The 20,622-nt window shown below is 50.5% G+C and overlaps 1 long non-coding RNA gene across 1 annotated transcript in view; it reads left to right on the plus strand.

The window, feature by feature from the left end:
* Positions 1 to 462: 462 nt before the first annotated feature.
* LOC106559852 overlaps positions 463 to 20,622 on the plus strand; it is a 133,531-nt gene continuing 113,371 nt past the window's right edge. The window contains exons 1-2 of the long non-coding RNA XR_005371467.1: positions 463 to 1,464; positions 10,138 to 10,347. This is a non-coding gene — a long non-coding RNA (uncharacterized LOC106559852). The remainder of the gene's footprint in view (positions 1,465 to 10,137; positions 10,348 to 20,622) is intronic.

A 20,622-nucleotide genomic window follows, 5' to 3' on the forward strand; every position in this document is an offset into this window, starting at 1 on the left:
GGCTGATTCTGGAAAGATCTCTCCTTTCCCTGTCTTTGGTCACGTGTTTGGAGGCTTTTCTCAGAACCCACACTCTCTACTTTGTCCCTGGGCACCATCCACTTGGCTGCAGGCCACGCCGTGCCTGGCTGAGCTGCCCCCGGAGCTGTCAACACGGGTGTGCGTGCTGGTATGTCACCCGGGGGCTCCAGAGACGAAAGGTGCGGGAGGCAGGCAGGACTGCGCCAGGCTGGTTTGCATTACCTGCCAGCCTGGGAACGGCCCGTAAATCAAGGTGCACAGCGGAAGGTGCCCAGAGCGGGGGTGGGGGCGTGCGTGTGAGAAGGGAATGTGGGGCCAGGCTGTCATGTGGCAGGGAGCAGGCTCAGGGCTCAGGCCACTGGGTGGAAGCCCTAGGCAGGCTGCTGTTAGCTCAGGGTCAAAACAAAACAAAACAAAACAAAACAGTTAAGATTGTTCAACGCTGGGAGGCTCTGCTGTAAGGTAGTGAGCTCCCTGTCTTTACAGTTATTCCAAAGGTTGATGTTCACCCTTGGGTGCCACAGTCGTGAGGACCCTTGTATCGGGAGGGAGATGGCTCCTCGCAGCCTTGGGATTCCTCAAGCCTGGGGCTGGCCTCCTGGTCTGTGATTCTAAACGTGGAGGCTGTAGGCATTTATTCTAACATTCATGTTGTTCTAACCGAGTGCCAGGCTCTAACTGCTCACAAACACCTGCACCTTTGCTTCTCATGGTAAGCCTCTGAACTGGGCACTCACGTTTCTGTTTTGTGGACAGGGAGCCCAAGGCCGAGAGAAGGGACTTAGCCAGGAGCTCCCAGCTAGTCACCTCCAGGTCCTGTCCTCCGAACTGCTCCGCTACTGCAGTTCTCTCTGCGGCGTTTCCAGGAGGCCGGCTGCTAGCTTAGTCCGGGCATGGCTGGGGCTCTTCTGGCAGAGTCCAGAGCAGGCAAGACAAGCGCTCTGGGACGGGTGGGTTTCAAGAGGGGTCCTGTTGTGCAGGCCCAGAGAATAACCCGAAGGGTGTCGTTGGTGGCAGGCACGGTAACACCCAGGTAACAAGGGGAGGGGACAGTCCCTCCAGAGAGGCAGGAGGCTCACAGTGATAGAGGCTCTGGAAACCTGAACGTCCGGACAGGCAAGTGATGTCGGGATGGCGGTGATTCATCATGGAACTCCAGGACCTGGGCAAGAGGGGGCATGGAGTTTCAGAGAAGGGGACTCTCTGTCCCGGAGCAAGTGAAGGCTGTGGCATCAGAAGAGGGAGGCCACGCCAGAAGCATTCAGAAAGAAGGACATGATGTGAAGCTCCAGGTCTGGGCTGGGAACAGCTGCCTCAGGAAAGGAGGCCTGACTTCAGAACCCAGAGTCTGGGCCTTAATCCCTGGATTTGCTGCCTTTGCTCCTTGTGTGATCACAGCGGGCTCAGTTAACCTCTCTGACCTTTGGTTTCTTATCTTAAAAGGTGGGTGATGATAACTATCTTGCACGAGGGTTTGCGGGTGATCAAATCGCATAATATTTGCTCACATGGAGATTTACAAATAAGAGGGGCTCACCAGGTGTCCTGTGTGTCTGGTAGCTGCTCTTGCCTTGGATGGAGATAGATCTTGGAGTGGGTCTAGAGGGGAAGGGGAATGAGTGGGGGGGACAGGTCAGAGGCAGGAGGGCTACAGAGGAAAGGGCTGAGAAGGCTCCACCTTGGGATGCCTCCTGCTCACCCTGGTGCCAGCCGGACCCCCACACTGGTTCGTCAGGTTAGCCAGTGGCTTTCCGGGACCGTCTGGGTGCTGGCCCCTGGATCAGGTAACTGGGGGCTATGCAGTGAGGCTACTAAGTAGCTACCTGGGATTCCAAATTGAAAATCAAACCCATGGCCAGGGAGCAGGCATTCTCTGCAAGCACCAAAAGGTCCACAAGCTTACGCTCACATTCCCTTCCCTACCTGACCGCTTCTGGCATGTTCTCTCCTGTGTTTCTCTGAGGGTCTGTAGGCACCCTCCATCTCCTCATCTGTAAAACGAGCAGACCTGGATAACAGGATGACTAAGGCTAATTATATAACTTCCCTCGTCCTAAAGATCAAACATTTTATTTTTCTATTACTCTGGAAACTTAGGAGAGTCACCTACAAGTTAGACGTCTACAGGTAAGGCAGCTGGAGTATCAAAAAGGATCACAAATTGGGAGTAATGATAGTAAGAGCAGTAACCTTAGATCTAGAGTGTTCTAGAATTGATGATGGTGTCCTGTGCATTATGTTTAATATTTACACATTCCCATCTTGTAGATGAGGCTCCTGAGGGTTTGCACTCACAAAGCCGGTTGGTGACAAAGCCAGGCTCCCAATCAGGTTTTTCCAACCCCAGCTCTGGTTCAATGTAACTGCGTGAAGGCACTGCCCATTTCTAGGTCTCAGTCTCCCCATCTGTAAAATGGGTGGATTGCCCCTTTGGCAGTAAAATGTTATGATTTTTTGACTTCTCTGTTCCTGGGGGTGGGATGGGGGAGGCTTCTCTTGGTGCCCCAAATATATGTCGTTTCTGGAGGGTTCAGAAGTCACCCTATTTCCCCTTCATTGTTAACCTTGACAACTGCTCACAAGGTCAGCATTGGAAGTAACCCCCAGAAGGTGGCCTCACGGATGCCTCTGGATCCTTTTTTCACCTCATGGGGTGTGGGGGAGATTTTCAGAACCACAGCACTCTGGGTTGTTAGAGCCTTTGAGGTCATCCTGTGTCCAGAAAGGTCTTGAGTGGTGGGTGTTTAATCCAGGCCCTTGTCTTCAGGAGGATGGGCCAGATGACCTAATAAAGTCCCTAATAAAACTGCCTGGGCAGATCACCAGCCTCCTGTTTTAAAGTCTCATTGAAAAAGGAATGTCTCTGGCGGTCCCTGGGTAACACATTACAGAGTTTCACGACCCTCCTCGCCAGGAAGCTGTTCTTAATGTTTAACCTTAATCCCTCCTGCTGTAATTTAAGGCCCGTTCCTCTTGTTGAGTGCAAATGGAGAACAGCTGCTCACACTCATCGTCTGACATCAGCTATTTCTCAAGATGACCCTGTGAGACAGGCCAGGGTCATTAGACCCAATTTGGTGCTCAGCAAATATGTATTTATTCCTGCATGCGAGGCCGCAGACTGGCTTGTTGGGCATGAGGAACAGCAGCAAGTCTCTCCGGGTGTCTCTTTGGACCTGTCTCCTGTGTCACATGGAGGAGCCTGGAGGGTGGAGACCCGGCCTGGTTGGCTTGCTTTGTGAGCACTCCTCTACAGTGCTCCGTGGCAGAGGCCGCTGTCTGGATGGGAACAGTTTGGTGCAGGTGGCTGACACTGTAAGCTTGAGGCAAACCGTCTCAGAAGGGTCCAGATGAAACTATCTGGCTCCTCCAGGGATTTGGAGATAGCTCTGTTTCAAGAACATCGCTTTGATGGGCAAAGCTGGGAATGTTCCATGAGGGTGTGTGGATTCTCTGCCCTGCTGTGGGGGCAAGTCCAAGGGTTTCTGAGACCATGCGGAGGTTGTCCTGGCCTGTGTCCTTCCTGAAAGGAGGCAGGGCTGAAATACAATCTAGCAATTTGCCACCCCTGTCATTGCTCAGAACAATAGCATGGACAAGAACAGGAACAACAAAACCCACAGGGCCTGCTGGGTGAAACGTGTTGTTCTCAGTTCAAATCTTATCTGGTTCTTTCTCTCTCCCTGGCCTCTGTATGTTTGGAGAAACACAGGTAACGTGTTTGGAAGAACAGGTGAGCAAGTGTGAGGGAATTTTGAGGCCCCAGCCAGCACCTCCACCCCTTCCTGGTTGAACCTCACACTGGCTCTTTGCATCTCTGAGCAGTTTGCTTGTGGTTGTAGAGGCCTCGGATCACATACTGGCTACATCCTTCTCCTTGGCGGTGGGGGGCTCATGCTCGAGGCTCTGCTCTGTGACAGGACTTTGAGGCCCAACCTATCCCCGGGCACCCCCTCCTGGGCTCTCCTTCTTTGGGAGGCTGCCTTCCCCTCGGTGGTGCCTGATGTTTATCAGAGGCCTGGATCAAAGCTGCCCAGGTCGTAAATCTCTCTCTGTGGCTGTCAGGCCCCAGGGCAGCTGAAGAGGGTTGACAGCCCTTTGGGCCTCAAAGGAAAAAATTCGCTTTACTCCACCCACCCCCAGGTTTGCCAAGAAGCTGTCCTCTCAGGAGCCACTGCCGGGCAGTTCAGTTCCTGGGAGAGGCTCCTGGAGGCCAAGAAGGGCTGGTCTGTGGTGGAGGAGAAAGGGCAGAGCAGAGGACAGAGAAGCAGGGGAAGGGGGAGGGAGGGAGGCCCTGTGCATGTTTGCGTGCTGTGGGGAGCACAGTGTGCCATCACCTGTGCATGCATGAAATGCCTTATGGGTTCCTTTGTAAGCGGATGGGGGAAAGGGAGACAGAACCAAAAGCCCCCTACAAGCTTTTGGACCCAAACCTCTCATTTTAAAGAAGAAACTGAGGCCCAGAAGGATGATGGGCTTGCTCGCAGAGCCACAACCAAGGCTCACTGGGAGCCAGTGCTTGTGGGTTTTCATAGACACATCGGAGATCATGTGACTCAAGAAATTCAAGGCTGGTGCAAGAAGACAGATGAAGCCGTAGGGTCTCATGTCCTGCCTGTGTATGTGGTTCGGGCAGCTGAATGGCAAGGGGCTGGAGCAACAGCAAGTGTGCCTCTCCCTGGACAGCCTTTCTCATCCTGGGCATGACAGCCTCTAGGAGTTTCTTGTACTGATACTCGGGCTTGGAAGCGCCTCTATTTGCCTCTGGACATGTGGAGAATTTGGAGCTAATTATTTTAGCTCTTCAGGAAAGATTAGAAGGACTGCTTGGGCCAACCATCACCATTCTCTCTCTTCTTTAGGGCTTGCCCAAGACTCAGAAGTGCCGGTGAAGAAAGGGGTTTTAGAAGTAACTTAGCTTAAGACTTTCATTTATTTATGTGGAAAATGAGGCCCAGAGAAAGGAAGGCCCTGGTCAAGGGTGAGGCTCTAGGAACCCAAGCCTGAGCGGCTTCGCAGAACAAGTGCACGCAATAAGCCTCAGGGTCGATAAACTACATCTGTGCTTATATAAGACACATAAACATATATGGCCACAATTTCAGAAAAATGTCCTGCAGATAAAAGTAGCTTTAAATCCCCTATAAAATGTTAAAATACAGTACTTAACTCCTAGCTGCTCAGCAGGTCCTCAAATGCGGCAGTGGTGCATCAACAGTCAGGATCTACTTGTGGAAAGAGGATACAGAAGAGCAAAAGAGGTGAAGAATGGGATTTGGAGTCACAAAGACTTGGGGGCCAGGCCAGGCAGGGCTCTTGCTAACTGTTGACTTTGGCCAAATTAGCTCAGTTTCTCATTTGTACTTACCTCATAGGTAGTCGTAGTAATGAAATGATGTCAGTTTTTACAGCAGCTCTGAGCTCATAGTATGTGCTCCCAAAAAATGCCCACTTTTATTTTTCTATTAAATTAATTAATCAACTAATTTGTTTATTAGAGAGAGAGAGAGAGGGTGGGGAGGAGCAGAGGGAGAGAGAGAATCTTTTTTTTTTTTTTAAGATTTTATTTATTTATTCATGAGAGACACACACACACACACACAGAGGCAGAGACACAGGTAGAAGGAGAAGCAGGCTCCACGCATGGAGCCTGACATGGGACTCGATCCTGGGTCTCCAGGATCAGGCCCTGGGCTGAAGGCAGTGCTAAACCACTGAGCCACCCGGGCTGCCCCAGAGAGAGAGAATATTAAGCAGGCTCCACCCTCAGACCTGAGCCCACTTCAGGGCTCCATCTCACAATCCCAAGATCATGACCTGAGCTAAAATCAAGAGTCAGGCGCTCAACTGACTGAGCCACTAAATGTCCATCTTTAGAGGCACCTTGGGGTCTTGATCTAAGTCACACTGTAAAGGACCTCACTCTGGATTCTCCCCCCTTGTATAAGATATGGACACAGTAGGTCTGTTGAAATCTAGGGAAAAATTACCTACAAGGTGGACGACATGAGAAAGCTGGGTTCAATCAGTTCAGAAGATTCATCCCAGTTTCAGATGTTGCCGGTGGATTGGTGGCTTTTAGGGTCTTTGTTCCAATCTGGGGGGCTCATCCCTACACTGAAGTTTAGGGCTCTGTTATGGGCTAGATTATGCCCCCCTCCAACTTATCCATCCAAGTCCTAACCCCCAGTGCCTCAGGAGACTGTATTTGGAGATAGTATCTTTAATGAGTAATTAAGCTAAAAGGAGGTCATCAGGGTGGGCCCTAACCCAGTTTGATTGGTGTCCTTATAGGAAGAGGAAATTTGGGCACAGACAGGCACCCAGGGAAGACCCTGTGAAGACACAGGGAAAAGACGGCCATCCATAAGCCAAGCGCAGAGTCTCAGAAGAAATAACCCTGCTGGCCCTTTGATCCTGGAGGTCTAGACTCCGGAAGTCAATGCGCTTCAGTTGTTCAAGCCGCTCTGCCTGTGTATGTGGTTCGGGCAGCCAGAGCCCACTATGAGTAACTCGGGTTGCGCGGTCTTCCTCCTGAGACCTGGAGCAGCCCCCCTGGCTGCCCTTGTGCGGCTCCCAGATTCCGGCCTGGCAGAGGGGAGGGGACCACAGGCCAGTGCTCCTCAGCCCTTTGTGTGTTTGAAAATCTCTTCTAGGGAAGCCTGTTAAAGACTGGGTGACGGGCACTGAGGGGGCACTTGACGGGATGAGCCCTGGGTGTTATGCTATATGCTGGCAAATCGAACTCCAATAAAAAAATATGCAAAAAAAAAAAAAAAAAAAAGGAAAGCTATGGAAAAATGCAAAAAAAAAAAAAAAAAGATGCTGATTCCCTGACCAGACTCCCCACGGGGAGGCTTATCCAGTTACATCCGGGGAAGTGTGTGTGGGGGGCATTTCCCTGGTGACTCTGAGGACAGGGGCCACCCCCTTGAGGGGCACTGCCCTAGCCCTTAAGCCCGCCCAGGGCTTCCGTCTTGGGGGTTGCTACCAGGAGGAAGCTGGGGGACGTGACTCCCCAGTCTGAGGAGGCTCGCTCGTTGGCGGGGCTGGAAGCTCCCGGATCTGCCTGGACACGAGACGCTGCTCTCCCCGCCTGCGCTCCCCGCAGGCCCGTCCGCGTTCAGGCCTGTGGCGGGGTGAGTGGGGACGGGCGGCCCGGGCTGCAGCGGAGCAGGAGTAAGCGAGTGAGCAAGCGAGCGTCCTGGGCTCGCTGTGGGGATGGGCGTGGGGGAGCCCTGAACTCCTCGGCATCTTGCTCCTGTCAGCTTCCAGCATGACATATGCACAAAGGTACCTTTTATAGGTGGGAAATTATAGGTGCTGCCACTTCAAAGGCCTTGGCAACCAGAGCTCCTCTTTGATAGATGACAGTATTATTAATGGTGATTTATTGCTGGGGCCATTTTGACAACAGAAATAACCAGTTTCCCCACCTTCTCGGCCCCCTCCCCCCACACCTTGCTGTTGTTGCGTGGGGGGGCGGGGAGGGTTGTGCTGTGGGGGTTATCTCCCTGCCTAAGGAGGCTGGAGCATCTGTTTAACGCACACAGTGAGGTATCTGGCTTATTAACTTGTCATCATGTGTCATAAAGTTTAGTGAAATGCTGGCAGATTGTAATCCTAAACACGGCAATTACCCTATTATTAAAACGGCTTTCTTTCTTTCTCTTTTCTCTCTCTTTATTTTTCTTTCTCTCCCCCCCCCCCACCTCCGCCCCATTCTTTTTCCTGGTCGGGTCTGTTCTTACCTCTGTCTCACTTGCTTGATTAGTCACGGGCAGGAGCCTCCTGCGTGGCAATCGTGCCCGAGTAAAGCAGGCCTTGGCTAGGCCGAGCTCACGGGAGAGCAGACAGGGGGCGAGTGGAGCACCTTGCTTCTTGCTGCAGCGAGCTAGCCCGGCTCATGGGCCTGATGAACTGATCCAGGCCAGGCAATGCAAAGCAGGAGCTGCGGTGGGGGGTGGGGGTGGGGGAGGTGGGGGTGGTTTCTGGCTCCCCAGGCCTGGGTGGAGTGAGCAGAGAAGACAAACTTGCCGGCCGGCCTACCAGAGCTTCCACTGCCTTTAGAGCTTGCCTGGGTCTCTCTCCAGAGTTGACCTCCCTTGGCCTTTTATGAGCTCACTTTTGGATCTGGAACTAGAGGTGAAGAACAGAAAAGGCAGGAAGCAGTGGGATGGTGGATGGTGGGAGGGGGAGCAGAGCAGAAGGGGAGGAATAGGTCATCTGAGTCCTGGCTGACCCCTTACTGGCTGGAGACCGGGTTTCTACATTCATAGAATGGAGTGATGATTCTCGCCCTGTCCACTTCATGCGGTTCTAGGGAGGATCATATCAGATAACGGGCCCGAGAGAAGATGGTTGATAGTAAATCATTCCGCATGTTTGAGGAGATTGTCATTTCATATGGGCCGTGGCAGGGTCTGAATTCACGGCTGAAGGAGCCTCAACTCCTGTTACTGCAAAGGGTTGTAAGTATGTTGAGATTCAGTCTCCTGTTCCGCGTTGTCCTTCTCAAGGTCATGACGACCCTTATTTCTAAATCTACCTGGAAGGCATTGTTCGACTTTTTGATCTGAACAATGGGAAATCTTCATGCATGTTCATGACTCACAGTTGTTATAAGTAAGCTGCTATGTTAAGGATACAGAACAGAATAGGCTGGAGGCAAACTTGAAATAATGAAATTGCAGTTTGCCAAATCCTTAAAGGACTTTAGAGATTGGCCAGTTTAATTATCCCATTTTATAGATTTGTAAATCGAGGCTCTAAGAGGTAGAGCAACATTCCAAAGTCACTGGGTGAACAATAGGCAGAGCTGGGAGTAGGATTCTTGTTTCTGACTCTGTTCTAGTGCTTTCTCCACTGGGAGAAGCACCTCGATAGCTTTGACTCTGGTTGCTCTTTCTCTTCCTTTGTAAAGAGACTTCACCCCTCCCCTCATCAATTACCTTTCAGGAAAGGGTCTGCTAGCAGTCATTTACATGCTAGTGTGAATTGAAGGCAATATTTAGTTCTCTCAGATGTATTTGCTTTTGTAGCCTCATCCCTGGTCACATCGAGCTGGCTTTGTTCCCTGTCAATAAAGTTTCTGGCACAGAAGAGAAGAGAGGTAATGCATTTTTGAGGCAAGGACTCATGATTCTCATCCCCTGAAATTACACCAGTTGCCTACTCTGCAGGGCAGCAAGGGCTGGGCACTGCTTCCCGAACTGCACTGCTCTGGACCAAGATCTATGTGTTCATATTTCAGAGCGTGTTTTTCAGGACCTGTCAGGGAGTAGGGTTGCATAGATGAATGGAGTCAGGCAGGTTTAAAAATGGAAAACCAGCAGACAGATTTAAAAATGGGAAGAAGCCAGACAGAGTGAATGTGGTCCCTAAACACAACACCTGCCCCTTCTGTTTGTTTTCTTCTTTCTTTTCCATGGTTGGGAGAGTACCAGCAAGCAGGCTGGTGTCAAGAACTCTAAGTTCCAAGTTTCAGGTGCAAGGAGAGTTTCTGAGCCCCTACTCTGTGCCAGACACTGGTCTGTGTGCAGGGTGGTGAGGAAAAGAGACCCCCTTTAACCCTGCAGAGCTCAGATTTAGAGTCAGGGCCACAGGTAAGGGAGAGGGAGACTTTCCCTGTGGCAGATATGCTGGGCCTCCCCACTTTTGCCCACGAGGTGAACAATAGTGCTCTCTCTGTAGGTCACCCTGAACCTCTAGTAGAACGCGATGAGATTTAACACTGGTAAATGATTGATGGGCTCTTCGCTGGTTGGGCCAAGGGGGCAGAGAGGGTTTGGAGATGATCCCGGGTACTGAGCTCGAGGAGAGAGAATGAGAGCAAGAGAAAGCAGAGACAGGCTAGGACCTGAAGGGGAATAGAATGACTCTGGTTTTAGGCGTGTAGATTGCAGTGAGATGAATCAGCCACATGCGAATGTCCTGCTGGCCTTAGAGAAAGGTCCTGGAGCCTGGGGTTGGGACGGAGATGGACATGCAGGGCCACAGCCTGGAGATGACAGGTGGTGCCTGAAGCCATGAGAAGAGAGGTTATCTCCGTGGGGAGGAGAGGTGGGCAGCTACAGGGGAGCTGGGAGGATGAGTGGCCTTGGTCTCTTCCCTCAGGTCCACGCTGGGTGGTCATTGGAGAGTTTGCCGCTGCTGACCAGCTGGCCGTCAGTCCTGGAGCACCGAGAGGAGTGGAGGATGCACAAGGACTGCAGTGGAGACGCTGCTGTCCCCCTCCCCTGAGCCCACTGGGACCTCTGGCTTTGCTGGCTGCGTGTGGTCCTGCCACACACTGACTGGCTCCCACTCCCATGGGGCTATGCCAAGGTGAGGCCTACCTTTGCCCCCCCGAATTCAGAGGGAGGGGAAGGCCTGTGGTCCCCCACCTTTACAGGCAAGTTCAGATGGCCTGAGCTAATAGATGTCGCTAACCAATTATGTGATCTTGGCAGCTCACTTCACCTCATTGTGACTCACGTGAAGGATGCGGGTATCACACATAACCTTGTCGGGTGGTTGGGAACCTGCCCACTGGTCAGGTGCTTGGGTAGTAAGGGCTACTATAATAGGATAATGGATGGCAGGTGTTTTGTAAACCTTAGGGTGATAGGAGCAAGTCAGTTCCCATGATGAGGACTCCTACTCCGTTATCGGGCTCACTTTCCAAGTTCTTTTAGAAGCTCTTTTAGAGTAGCCCCCTTCTCTGAGGAAGCTCCAGGGGCAAATGCTCCTGACCCCTGCCTGGAAGGACCAGATCCCCGGGTCATAGGGTCAGGTGGGCCTCTTTTGTCCAAGGATCAAGGGGGTGAAGAAGAGTCCCCTGCTTCGGTGTGGTCTGCCAAAAGCCACGCCACACTCCCCTCCACTTGAGGAGGTTGCTAGGTCCTTGCTCTGCGTGCAAGCTCTGTGCCTGGCCCAAGGGTCAGCCCCATGTAGCAGGGCCACACAGATGTCAAACCTGAAATGCAGCTCTCTGGCTTTGCTGGTTCCAGTTCTGATAGGCATCTCCAGAGGCTGGTGATAAGGATGATGGGCAGGTTGAGCGCTTTTCCTCCTTGTACTGGTAACTGCTGTGCGATAGCAGCTCTGTAATTGCTCAATAAAACTCCCCCCACCGCCCAGGATAGATTTATGGCCAAAATGCATTATCTGAACTGAGCATATTTCATCTGAGTGTACCTGGGTGTGTGTGGGATGGGGAGGGAGAACAGACTGTCTGGAGACAGTTTCCGGGGGTGCTCAGGAAATTCCTGCCCCCTCCTTTCCCCGAAGTGTTGTCTGGAAGCTCTTTCTAGATCTGTCAGGACTTACATGTCATGGATCTTCTCCTGAACCTAAAACTATGTAGACACCCCAGGGATGGGAGTGATGAGGAAGACTGTGGCCTGGACAAGTTTAATTTAGTTCAGTTCAGCAAATTAAATAGTGCCCATTCTTGCCGAGGGCTAGGAAAGCTATTATTGTTATTTAGCAGGGGGGGAAGGAGGGAAAGGCCTTGAGAAGGTGAAGAGAGATGACAAGGAGCTTTTTTTCTTTTTTTTAAAGATTTTATTTATTTATTCATGAGAGATGAGAGAGAGTCAGAGACACAGGCAGAGGGAGAAGCAGATTCCCTGTGGGGAGCCTGATGTGGGACTCGATCCCAGGACTCCGGGATCATGACCTGAGCCAATGGCAGATGCTCAACCACTGAGCCACCCAGGTGACAAGGACCTTTTCTCTAGCTGCTTGAGGTGCCTGATACACCAACATTGGCTGGTGGGAGTGGGGTGGGGGCAGGAGGGGTGGGGACAGCCACGGCTGAGGGTCCAGACTAGAGCAGCAGGAGCCGGGTGCACCTGGCATGATCCTTGCTCTGTCACTTACTCCCTGGGGGTTCCTGGCTTGGATTCTTGGAAGGTGAATGATCTGGTGTGTGAGGCCAGTGCCGTGCTGGGTCAGTAGCTCAGTAGGACAGTATCGCACATGTGGTGATGATGATGGGGAGCTGGAACCTACAGACGGAGCCAGCCTGGAGGTGACCAACAGCCAAATGGCTGTCATTAACTTGGGCTCCATGTATGCTGGTTATCCTGTTTTTTTACAATTTTTAAAAATTTAAAAATATTTAATAGGTGATATACATCTAAGTGGCTTAAAAGTTAAAAGGTATAAAGAAATATGCATGGAAAAGGAAAAGAAAAATTACTGCCTGCCCTGGCCTCTGAGTACTCTGTTCCTTTGTCTCAGAGTCTGGGGTACTGTGTACAAGGATGATGATGATGACAGTGAGAAAAATCACTAATCCTCACTTAGACTCACCAGGTGCCCAGCATGGTTTTAAGTGTCCACATTAATTCATTTAATTCATATACATATGGATTAATTCCTGTTCCTATATATAACATATTAATTTATTTAATCCCCAAACAACAGCTCCTAAAGTAGGTACCGTTATCATTCCCACTTCTCAGAGCATATAACATACGATTAAACACTTTACTCTGTATTTTCCATTTGAAACATTTATTTACATCCTCCTAATCCCAATGGATAAGAAAAGACCCCTAGAACAGTGATAATGAGGGAGAACATGGGCCACCGTGATCTGGGAAGACGTCACTAAGAACGGGCTGGGAAGGATGGGGAAGGAAGATGAAGAATGTGGCTTGTACTGTCTAGCATCTACAGGATACTTCACTAAGAGTCTCACATATCTCACTCCAGCTCCCTCCCCCCCAACCCAGCAGCATGAGGTAGGTGTTATTACTTTCATTCTCATGGAGGAGAATAGCAGAACCCTTAATGGCTAAGGGACTGGTCCCAAATCTCACAATAAGTCTCAAGCTGGCACTTTACCATGTCAGGGTTCCTGACTCTTAGCCTAGCACTTTAGTCATTACAAAATGGGATGAAAGGACAAGCATGAGCAGATGTGAATGATGGAGAACAAGGAGACAGTATGGAAACCAGACTGCTAAGCAGAAGTTCATGGACAGGGAGAGTGGGAGAGAGATTGAGATGAGGCAGGTGGGCCCCATGGGACTTCTCTTTAGCTTTAACTTTCTTGAGAGAGAAGGTCAAAGTAGGGATGCTCTGGTCTCTTGTCCTTTTTTCTGCGCGGGGAGGGAGGCGGATCTCCAAATTAAGACCCAATAGGGACCCAAGCAGAAGTGGGAATAGATCTTCTATGTACTCTTCTCAGATGGCCTTGAAAGATTTTGGACTTCTTTTAGGGGGCAGAGAAATGGTCCTCCTTTGTAAAGGGTACAGATGAAGGGACACCCTGGGGTAGCATTAGAAAGCAGCCTCATTAGATTTGGCAAGCCAACCCCAGAGACAAATGGGTGGCCCAAGATGTATGCATAGTGATTTCACAGCAAAGTCTTCATTTCTGCAGATATTCATTAAAATCTGTGACATGTCCCTCCATTCTTTGGAAAGAAAAAAAAAAATTTCCTGACACTTGGAGATATAACAGTGAGTAATTCAGATCATACAATTGAATATATCTTATCAGAAAGTGTTATAATGAGGACTGTTGGTGAGAATGCAAATTGGAGCAGCCACTCTGGAAGACAGTATGGAGGCTCCTCAAAAAGTGAAAAATAGAGCTACCCTATGATCCAGCGATTGCACTGCTAGGTATTTATCCAAAGGACGCAAACACACACAGTGATTCAAAGGGCCATCTGCACCCCGGTGTTTATAGCAGTAATGTCCAAAATAGCCAAACTATGGAAGGAACATAGATGCCCATCAACAGAGGAATGCATAAAGATGTGGTGTACACACACACACACTGGAATATTACCCGGTCATCAAAAAGAATGAGATCTTGCCATTTGCAAAGACATGGATGGAACTAGAGGGTATTATGTTAAGTGAAATAAATCAGTCAGAGAAAGATAAATACCATATGATTTCACACATATGTGGAATTTAAGAAACAAAACAGATGGACATAGGGAAAGGGAAGGAAAAATAAAATAAGATGAAACAGAGAGGGAGTCAAACCATATGAGACTCTTAACTCTAGGAAACAAACTGAAGATTTCTGGGGGGTGGGGAAATGGTTTCACTGGGTGATGGGCATGAGGGAGGGCATATGATGTGATGAGCCCTGGGTGTTATACATAACTGATGAATCACTAAATTCTAATCCTGGATTTAATAATTCACTATATATTAACTAAATTGAATTTAAATAAAAACTTTAAGAAAAAGAAAAAAAGTGCTGTGATGAGGAATGGACAGTGCTGTGTGTACACACTGGCAAGTCTAGTGTAGGCTGGATATGCTGCCATATGCCTTCAGAGGAGGCCGCATTTAAGCAGAGACCTCAGAGGGAATGAGAGGATGTTGGTCAGGAGAATCCTGAAAGAATCCTATAAACAGAGAGAGCCTAGGATGAGAAGGACTACATTTCATAGGGTTCTCATGGCTGGAGATAGATTGCAAGAGTAGGGGCACAGTGCCGGTAGGTACAGGGTAGGTGCTCAGTAATTGTCTGGTGAATGGATTAATGAAATGTGGCTGGAAAGGTGGGTATCAACTTGTGCAAGGCCTTGAAGGCCACGGTAAGGTTTTTGATTTTGTCTGAAGGGAAATATGGGAAGCCAAGCCTATATCCCCGCAGGATTTCCTCTATCTGTATTTGGTGACTCCACTGCAGCCATGGTGGGGCCGGGCACTTGGGTTCTCTGGTTTAGGGTTTGGACAGGTGTGTATGCAAGGACCTTGGATAAAGCCAAGATGTGCCAGTTAAGCATGTTGGGTTAGCCAGTGAAGTGTGTTGGCAAGAGAGGGTGAAGCGGTGGCCATTGGGTCTGGCCTGGAAAGGGAAGAAAGTGAAGATGGAAGGGGCTCACACGAGAAAGCAGAGTGGTCGTGATTACGGACTGATGAGCTGGGAGTGAGGGGTGGGGTGGGGGGTGGTCAATGATCCAGAGGCTTTGGGAAGGATGGGTGAGAGTGGTCAGGAGGATGGGCTGTGAATTTATGACTTCAGGGATATTGTCTTGGAAAGGAGCGGCTAAAGAAGAGTAGGCGTAAAGGTCACTGCAGTGGAGTCAAGGAACTGAGGGGCAGGTTGGGGGATGGGTCATCTGAAGCAGAGATGGAAGTCACTGTGGATGATGGCAGCACTTTGGGTGGAGAGACACTGGAATTGGAGCCCAAGACTATGGGATAGAGCACAGGGTGTGAATGCCTGCAGGACAGTGGTTGACAAGAACGAGGAGGGCAAAGTGGTACAGGTGCTAGCCATGGTGGGAGGTGCAGAGATGGCACAAGGCACAGTTCATATGCCCAGGGAGAGCAGCATGTAGTCAGGAGCAACCCATCTGCCTCACCTGGAGTCACCTGGATGGTCATTCCAGGAACTAGCCAGCCAAGTGGTTTATGAGTTAAACACTGCAACATTCCTCATGGCAACAGCTAGCCACCGTTCAGCGAAGTTCGCTCTGTGTCTGTAATGCATGGAACAGTCTTGCAGTATTAGTAAAGGCACGGGGCAGGGGGCTGGGAGTCCTACTGAGTTGGGTTTGAATTCTCCAAACTGCCACTTACAGGCTGTGTGACCCTGGGCAAGCTCTTCACCCCTCATCTGTAAGACAGGGCAAGCATTCTCTCACCAGAGTTGTGATGAGGATTAAGTGAGCTTATTTCTGTAAAGCTCTGGACACAGACACGTGTGCCTAGGTGCTGACCGTGGTTCATATCAATATCATATACTTGAAGAATAAAGTTCAGAGAGGTTAAGTGATTTGCCAGAGGTCGCACATCTAAGAAGTGACAGCTCTGATTCAAACCCAAACTCTGAAAAATGCTTTGAAGATGAAAGCGCCATGTCATCACGTTCTCAGAAAGACATACCACGTTCACCTGGAGTGAGAACCTGGGTTTGATCCCTGGGGGTCTGCCTCTGTCCTCATCACCCAGCTCGCGCGGGCAGCCTTTAGTTTGACACTACGACGCCCCGGAATCACACTGCATCTCACACAGTCCCCAGGGAAACCGAAGCTCAGAGGGGGGTCACTGACTTGTCCAAGGTCACCTGCTAGTGAGTGGTGGCATTGGAGCCCGGGTCCGGGTGACCTTCCCTCCACTGCTTTTTCTGTCATATCTTACCTGGCTTCTAAAGGAATGGGGTGGGATAGGGATCCTGATCCTGTTCCAGGGTGCCTCTGAGAACATGCGCGGGGCACTCATTTATTACAGGCTTTTGACTGCCTATTAATTTTAACTTCCCAGGGCCAGAGAGTTCAGAGCAGTGCCCCTTAAAGGAGTGGGAAAGGCACTCTGGGCCCCAGAAGCCGTGGGCTCTGGTGCCAGCTCTGCTCTGTGTGAGTTGTGTGGTCCTGCACAGGGCCCCTATCTTGATTTCCAAATCTGTAAAATGGGAATGATAATTGCCTTGAGTATCTCAGGATCATAGCGAGACTCAAATTAGATGATGTAAGAAAAATGCTTTGAAGATGAAAGTGCCCTGTCATCAAGTTCTCAGAAAGATGTACCACATTCACCTGGAGTGAGAATCTGGGGTTGATCCTAGGGGGTCTGCCTCCCTCCTTATCATGCCCCACGCCCTGCTCGTGCAGGCAGCAGGGGTAGCTGAGACCCCTCTCCTCCTTGTCCTACTGGGCACCACCTCCTCCAGCCCTTTGGTCCCCAGCTATGAGGTTGTGTGTTGAGGGCTCAGCCAGGTTGGGGGACAGAAGCTCTGACTCACTGGGCGAGTTGTGAGCTGTCCCCCACCCCCCATGCCCCTTGGCACTGGGAAGGCTTCTGCAGAAGTATGAGAGGTGCCCACATGCTCATCTGGGGAGACTAATCGGCTGGTGAGCATGGGCATGAGATTGACTCTGTCAGGATCACCTTTGGGAGCTGCTAGGCCTCTGATCCTGCCCTGCCTCTCTCTGCCCCAGCCCTCATGAGCTGAGTGGTGGAGCTTTGTCAGGCTCTGCAGAGAGTCCAGAGCCTTCACCCTGGACTTGGGGGAGCAAAGGGAAGTGCTTGCCTGGTCCTTGGGGCCGGGAACACATTTACTTTCTGGTTCCCCTTGTGGCTACCCTGCTGCCTTTGGAAGAGTCTGTCCCAGGTTCTCTGGAAGCAGACAGGCACCTCCACCTGGTCAGGGTGTGTGGATATTATTCTCTTCTCTGTTTAGGTTTGTCTTTTCTGGTACAGACTGTTGGGGCTTTCCCGAAAGCCCCTGCTCTTTCCCTGTCTTCTGTTGTTTAATCCAGGATGAGGAACTGACCACTGAAGACAGCCATGGGGATGGAAGGGAGTAGATGGAGGAAGGAAGCTGAAATCATTTGAGCACCTACTAGGTGCCAGTTCCAGGCAAAATGTCATCAGTTCCAGTAAAATTATGAGGGAGAATCATTGTCTTAGAATCTGAAAGCATTCAAGCTGGAAGGGAAGCTAGAAACAAACCATGTGGTCTACTCTCCATCTCTTACTGATAAGGAAGGACATGCCCAGAGTCCCCGAGCTTTGAAATAGTTTTTCTTTCTAGGAAAGCAATTGTCCTATTAATAATCATCTTTTATAAACTAAAGTGTTTTATGATATACCTGTCTCACTTGGGATGACTCTCTGCATGGCCTCATGGACCATCAGAGGCCCCTTTTCTGCTTCCTCATTTCACACCATCCTGTGGGGACCTGCCTTGCACCCATCTTCCCAGCTCCCTCATGTTGCATCTCCTGCCCCAAATCCTGGGACTTGTCATGGCCAGTTTTCATCCTTGATGCCTCTTGGGACCTCATCCCTCTCAGCACTCAAGGGGCTACTAGCATAAGTGGTTATCCAATCCCTGCTGTGGTGCCAACAGGAGAGGTTTGGGGAAGCCTTCCAGGTAAGGGGGGTTTTCCTGGTATTATGGGATGAACTGTGTCCCCGACCCAATTCATAGGTTGAAATCCTAACCCTTGGTACCTCAAAATATGACTGTTTGGTGTTAGGGTTTTGAATGAGGTCATTAAAATGGGTCTTTAGGGCAGCCCAGGTGGCTCAGCGGTTTAGCACTGCCTTCAGCCCAGGGCCTGATCCTGGAGACCTGGGATCGAGTCCCACGTCAGGCTCCCTGCATGGAGCCTGCTTCTCCCTCTGCCTGTGTCTCTGCCTCTCTCTCTCTCTGTCTGTCTCTCATGAACAAATAAATAAAATCTTAAAAAAAAAAAAATAAAATGGGTCTTTAAGGGGGAGGGGCTGAATCCAATATGACTGGTATCCTTAAAGAAGTGGAAATTGCATCACAGAAGGACACACAGAGACCATGCGAAGACACGGGGAGAAGATGAAGCCAAGGACAGAGGCCTCAGAAGAAAAAACATGCCAGCATTTTGATCCTGGACTTGTAGTCTCCAGACCGGTGAGACAATACCCTCCCATTGTATCAGCACCCAGTCTACGGTGGTTGTTATGGCAGCCCTAGCCAACAAATACACCCAGGCCCTTCCCCGGTCACCTGGCTCAGGCTCAGGAGTGGCTCCGGGCAGGAAGTTCTGAGGTCAGGTAGGGGCCGAGAAGCTTCCAGGCAGACCCCAAGGGAATGGTTTGTGGGTAACAGGAGGTCTAGTATAGCTTCTCGAATCCCTGCCACAAGAGCCTGGGCCCTCCAATGTGTGGGGGGAACTGGTATGCATGAGGTGGACTTAGAGCCAGGAATCCTGGGCTCTGGGGATGCCCAGTCCTTCCCGTTCTCGGGTCTTATGCAAATTCCTGGGTCTCAGTTTCCTCATCTGTGGCATGGAGAGGATGATGCCAATTTACTTCACATGCTATGGGGCAGATTACGAGAGAAAATGTGTAGTGCTTTGTCTGAGTTGGTGGTGGCGATGAAGGTAATGGGTCTCTCTCCCCTCTGGGGATATTGCTGCCCATCCATCCCTGGTGTCACTCTGCTGGGGAAGAGCAACCAAGGCTTTCCTAGAAATGGTGGGGGGTCGGGGGGATGTTGTTGCTGCGCGGGACCGGTGGAGAGCCTGTGGAGGCCTGAGGCTCCTCTTGGGGGGCCATCTCTCCTCAGCGAGGAGAAAGCTTCAACCCCAGGGCATTTCAGGTGGACAATGATGCATTCATGCAACTCGATCCATTTCCCTGAGTCTCAATTTTTCTAAATTACAAATGCAGTCACACATTTTGTGGAAAAATTGGTAAATGATCCTACTTTCTGCCATTTCTACCATTGTCAACGCTGAATGCCTATCTCCTTCCAGCTTCCTGGTGCGTTTGCTTCTTCCTGAAAGTGAGGTCCTGTCATGCATCATGCTTTCGAACCTATTTTGTACAACAGCAACATGTCCCAGACCTCTTTTTGCATTGATCCAGATTCATCCTCAGCATCATTTTTAGTTAGGACTTTTCCAACAGGCAGTTTGCAGCACCCCTAAATGCCCCCTGGGAAATGACTCCTTTCTGCCCAGCGTTTGCTCTCAGGCCTGTGGACCCCTGTGTCTCTGTGGAGCATGGAAATTCGAGTCCATAGGGCAGGAGTCCACCTGTAGCCCTGCCACTTCCCTGCTGTAAACCAGGAAAAAAAGGGCCCCAAGCCAACCGCTTCCCATTTCCAGGCCCCCTCAAAGGATTAACGGCCTGGTGTAAGTGAGAGAGCTTTGTAAACTGGCAGTGATTATTAATACACACTCATGGATGAACAAAGGCTATCTTGTTGCCTTTGTAGGAGAAAAATCCAGTGTTCAGGAGTCATAAAACACCATGAATGAGTGAGTCTGGCCTGTGGGAAGGAAGAGGGCTTGAGAAAGAAAAGTCATATTTTAGTTTTGAGAAATGATTTGGACTTTGAGAACCGACTTCTTGGTAAATGAAGAGATGAGGAAGCTTGATTTGGAAGTAGAGAAAAAAATGATCCATTTTCAGGAAGCCAGAAGCAAGGGTTCCCAACCAAGAGTTAATGGTGATGATGGTGATGAGGGCTGACACGCAGAGCATATGTTGTGTGTGAGATACTGCTAGGATCCTCTGAACATCCCTAGGAGGTAAATACTATCATTATTCCCATTTCATAGATGAGGACACTGAGGCACAGAGAGATTAAGTGACTTGCTGCAGGTCACACAGCTGGTGAGCAGGAGAGCCAGCATCTGAGCCCCAGGTCCCGCGTCTCCCTAGACTGAACACACCTGGGACCAGGTAGGCAGGCCTGGAGAACGAGAGCACTCCAGCCAGGTGGAATTGAAGACACAAATGCTGAATCTATTCGTCGTCTGTTTGGAGACAACTTGCCGTGAGTTGTTTCATGCCTGCACAAGGAGACCAGCTGGAAGGCATTTTGGTCTGTGACAGCTTGGGAAGCAGAGGGTCAGGAAGTGAGGGAGGTGCCTGTCTTCATTATGTCTCAGGGCCCCAGGGAGGTGACCAGTGGGAGGGAGGTGTCCGCTGGCTGCTGAGTCATGACATTCTTGGCTACCGGCCTCCACCACGAGGAGCTAAGGTTGGTGAGAACATCCCCATGGTTTAAGATGGGTTCTGGGGTGAAGGTTGGGGCCCTGCAGTGGGTGTGCCTTTGCTTGGTGTCCCTAGTGACGGACTTCCCTTCTCCTTCTCTCCTGCCTACGCTGGCTCCCTCTGAAGCACGAAATGGCGGGACAG

This window comes from Canis lupus, chromosome 16, assembly GCF_011100685.1.
Source record: "Canis lupus familiaris isolate Mischka breed German Shepherd chromosome 16, alternate assembly UU_Cfam_GSD_1.0, whole genome shotgun sequence".
Taxonomy (NCBI): domain Eukaryota; kingdom Metazoa; phylum Chordata; class Mammalia; order Carnivora; family Canidae; genus Canis; species Canis lupus.